General features: G+C 39.9%; 1 pseudogene; it reads left to right on the forward strand.

Annotated features, from left to right (window-relative positions):
* The first annotated feature begins 3665 nt into the window (after positions 1–3665).
* Positions 3666–3781, forward strand: LOC111735879 (annotated as a pseudogene).
* Positions 3782–4949: the final 1168 nt, after the last annotated feature.

Raw genomic sequence — 4949 nt, forward strand, 5'->3', positions numbered from 1 at the left:
GCTGTGTAGACTGTGTTATCATTCATTCATTCAAAAGATATTTATTGAGGGCCTACTACATGTTAAGCACTGTCTGGACGGTAGAAATGTAATGGAGAGTAAAATAGATTTGTTTATTACAGTCTAGGGGTGGACTAAGAGATAATTACTACACAGTATGATAAGAGTTTTGTTAAGCAGGAGAGGCCATCCTGTTTGGAGAAGCAGTCAGAGGAGTCCCTTCCCAGAAACAGTGACATCTAAGCAGATTCCAGTAGGAATTATTCAGGTCAGGGGGGTGGAGGAAAAAAAAAATTGCAAACAGCGGAGACACTGCTTGCAGAAACTGGCAGTTGAAGAAAGCACAGCTGCTTTGAGGTGCTGAAAGGTGTGTCTAAGGAAGTATCACGTCTGAGGCAGGAATGATAAGGCCAGAGAGGTAGGAAAGGCCCAGGGATTTATGTTAGCCTTAAGGAGTTTGGATCTGTCTTGAGAGAGAGGAGAGGCTACTGACGGTTTCAAGCAGGGGCCAGACATGATGAGATTTACATTATACAAGGATCACTCTGGCTATAAGGTAAAAAATGGACTGAGAGAGGCCAAGATTAGGGGAAGGTTAACCAATCATCATCCAAATGAGAGGTGACCCAATTCATGACCAGGATAGTGGCGAGTGAAGGTCAAGGACTGGTGGACTGGGCTACCGATTGGATGTGGGGGGATGAGAGCAAGAGAAGGTGGAGCTCGACTCTTAGACTTCTGCGTGGGGTAACTGCACAGAAGAAGATAGCATTGCTTGAGAGAGAACACAGGTTTGGAGTCAGGCATGATGAGCTTTGTTTCAGACGAGTTAAGTTTAAGAGTGCCTGAAGACATGCATGTGGAAGTGGATACCTGGGCTAAAGATAGACTGGGAATATCAACACCAAAAAGGTAACTGGAGCCCTGGGCACAGGTGAGACTGCTCAGGGAGAGCTGTGGAACAAAAGGGCGAGAGGCCTCGGGCAAACCTCTGGAATGACTGGAGTATGGGATGGGAGAGAAGGCTGGAAATGAGGGAAAGAGGAAACTATTGGTATAGCAGGGACTGTGGTCTGCAAGAGGTAAAGTCTGAGGATGAAACTGCAGAAACATCTTCCATCAATCAGCTGGTTAATGATGAGAGTCATAAAGCTAACTCTTTGGACTGACCACGAAAAAAGCCAATTAATTTTATTCTTTTCCAAAGTTAAGGCTACTACTTCTGATCATTTGTAATTGAAGTCGCGTCCTATTTTGTGAGTAAATGCTTCCAGTGATAAGAACCACCAAGTGAAAGAGTATAAGTTCATCGACATTATTACAAAATCAGCAGCACGATGCTGAGGGGTGATAAAGGAGTCATATTATCTCATTTGACTCAGGAATCCCACACCCAAATCTGAGTCTGAGAGCCATTATTATGTCACATAGGAAGGAATATTTTCTTTATGCAAGGAAAGTTTCACATGGAATTGTGGAATTATATTATAGAAATCTGTTTAATAAATGATAAGACTGGAAATTTTCATGCAAAAAGTAAACTGTTTCTACCCTCAATGAAGCAAAAACATGACAATTTTAACACGTATTACTTTATTCTGCACAGTCTAGCATTCATTAGTGATTCACGTGCTTTTCATATCTGAAATGCACAGCGCCATCTAATGGCCACAAGCCATAAACGAAAGAGAAAGAAAAAGAATAGGAACTAAAGTATGACTACTACTCCTATTTAATAATGATGATGATGATGATGATGGTGATGATGATGTTGAGAAAAAGAAAAATCAAATAAATTTCCAGTTTCAAAACTGGAAATTGTGGCCTTGCACACAATTTTTATCTTTTCCTATCGTTACATGATCACAAACGATCATATTGCATAGAGAACTATAGATCACATTTTAAATTTAAATAATTCATGACAAATCCATAACCATAAAAATCACAAAATCATTAGAAACACCTCAGATGAAATAGTATAATAGTATAATGGGATAATTGTATTTTTCTTTTTTTAAAAAAGAGTAAAATTAAAGGGATAGAAGGACTTTCTCTTGATTTCTGCAAGGCTAATAATGCCTGACCAGTGTTCTGTATGGAAAGTAATTCTTCTATGCATTCTGCTTGCAGTCCCTTGAGACTAGGGACATAGTAGGACTACTATATGAATCTTGGACTCTAGAGAAGGAAAGAGAAGTTGGTGTACATTGGTTCAGTTTTGGAAAGTTGTAGCCCATGGCATGACCCTTCCACAGCCAGCTCTGGGGTCGAAGGAATTTTCTATTGCTCACACATGCCACTCAGCTCTGGAAGCATAAGTGGGAGAGGCCCATGGCTGTGTACCATCTGAGTCAAGCTCCCCTGAGGAGCAGCCAAACTTGCTAATCTGACAGTGCCTCAGATTTACACTTGGCTGTAGGGCTCTCAAGTCAAGTGAGTCACCTAGCCTTCCAGCACTGGCCTCTTCAAGGCTACATCTCTTTGAGGTCCTTCTGAGGTGGTTTGAACCACGTGCTATAGAAATTGGTGACTCCCCATAGAGTTGCTTTTAAAATATCCTGCTCTAAATGAAAAGGAATTTTTTTAAGTATGCTGTCTCATGCTTTCCTTATCAAGTAGGATATTAAAAAATGACAAAAATACCACTAAATGTTATGATGTGCAAAACTGATTTTTACTGTGTAGTCTTTTCCACCTATGTTTAAGTTCTTTAGGGAAGGAAGATCACATGTTGCTTTATGCACAATGCAAATGTTTTCTGAATTAACTTCCAGGCTTACCAGAAAACAGGGAGAGGTGGATTTCAATAATGCAAGACTCACAAAAAAGAAGCAAAGGGTTTAAACAAAAAGGTAAAAACATGAGTTGCTTATCACGGGTTTATTACTTTACATGAGATCATTAGAATGATAATCTGTACAAACTGGCAGAAACAGTAACATGAACACTAAACTGTTACTGTCTTTGCTTTATTCTAGGGCTCGGATAAGGTCTTAAAGTGTACTGGAAAGGAAGAAGAAGGAAGGAGTGTGAAAAGGATGAATGATTTGTGGATAAGGTTGAGAACCATGGATTAGGCACTAGATTAGACATCTTGTGTACATTACTCCATTTAAGCCTCACCACCATCCTTCAAGACAGATATTAATATCCTATTTTGAAGCTCAGAAAAAAATTTTTTTTTTGAAGTTTAGGTTAGCTACCTGAGGTCCTACAGTTAGAAAAAGATAGAGAAAGTAGGTGTATTTATACACCTAATACTAATTAAGTGGCTCTGTCCTCTGGCTGGTCCAGGGACTAGCAACAGCAGTATCACCTGGTGATTCTCCCAGAGGAAATGTTTTTTAAAATCTCTTCCAATAATTCTGTTCAGCATAGCAGTCTGAGAACCACTTTGTCGAACCCGGAGAAAGATCTTTAAAGATAAGCCATAGGGCTCTTTCATCTTTCTCCTTATTTCTTTTGAATTTCTTAAAAATATTAAATTCTCTGTTGTTTTCTCTATTTATAAAAGCTATTCATGCTCTTTAAATTATTTTTCAGAAGATACATATAAGCATTAAAAAGAAAATGAGGACATAGTTCCATAGTGTAGCAGTTAGTACATCTACTTTACACACAGAAGGTCCTGGGTTCGTGCCCCAGTGGAGCCATAGTCCCTGGTCTACGGCCATGCCATCCTGAACAAGCCCGATGTCTGACCTCAGAAGCTAAGCAGGGTCGGGCCTGGTTAGTACTTGGATGGAAGACCACCTAGGAAGACCAGGTGCTGTAGGCATAAATAATAATAAATAATTTTAAAAAATGAAAAGTTATGGGTAGCCTGGCCAGTCAGATATAAACACTAACTTTTTTGGTGCTCTCTTTCCAGGCCTTTTTCTGTGTTTATATATACTCACACATATTTTAACGAGCATGCTTTTTTTTTTTCACTTTTCTAAGTACTATGGACATCTTCCCATGACAGTAAAAAGATTTGCAACAACATATTGAATGCTTATCTTATATTCCATGAAATAAATCTACCATCTAGTCAACAAGTCAACATTTAGTCAAATCTAGGCAACATTTTTATTAGTTACTTGGATGAAGAAGTATGGTGATCGAATATTTGGATGACACAAAGCTGGGACAGGTGGCTAATATACTAGATTTAAAGAGTCAGAACATAAGCTTTAATAAATGGGGATTATGACTCTAAATTGATATAAAACTTGATAAACAACAACAACAAAAAAAACCGGTCTGTAGTGTCTCTTCGTCAAAACTCCATATATCTGGCAGTGGGGGGCATACTGACTCTGAGAAGGGGACAAAGGTAGGGCAGGCAAACTGACTGACCTGTCCACCCCAGTCAGGTATCAACAAACAAAGAAAGTACAGCAGGTAGTGGTGCTACATAAGCAATGAGAATCGTAAATGGTCACCTAGGAACGTGTAGAATGCAAAGCTCAGTATAAACGTGTCGCTACCTCGGGAGAGCTTGGCCATCCACTCTGTTAACAGGCGGGTTCTGCAGTAGTTTCCCCGATATGATTCTCCCGGGGAAAGTCCTGAGGTTCAGATCCGAGGTGCTGCCTGGGAGGCTAACTTCCCACGGCTTGCAAGTGGAAACTGACTGCTTTAAGTTTGCACACTAGTCAGAGACTGGACCTAGCAAGACTCTCTGTTAACATTTAACACATATTTGAAGTTGAGCTAAATAAAATTCTTGGAGTTTTCACCCACAGATCGCATCTAGTAGAGAGCTCCAATCTTATCTAACTTATTCGCCAAAATCGAAAAAAGAAATCTTCAGATGTTTTGAGAAAGAAGTGGTTTGGTCTCCTTGAAGAGCACGAGCTGGGCTGGGAGAACTCTGTCATTTTAATGTTGGGAATGAGATGTTATGTCCATCGGATGTAAGGACAGCCAGAGGTAGGCTATGTGAACCTACAGGAGGGCAC

Source organism: Pteropus vampyrus, unplaced genomic scaffold, assembly GCF_000151845.1.
Source record: "Pteropus vampyrus isolate Shadow unplaced genomic scaffold, Pvam_2.0 Scaffold15, whole genome shotgun sequence".
Classification (NCBI taxonomy): Eukaryota; Metazoa; Chordata; class Mammalia; order Chiroptera; family Pteropodidae; genus Pteropus; species Pteropus vampyrus.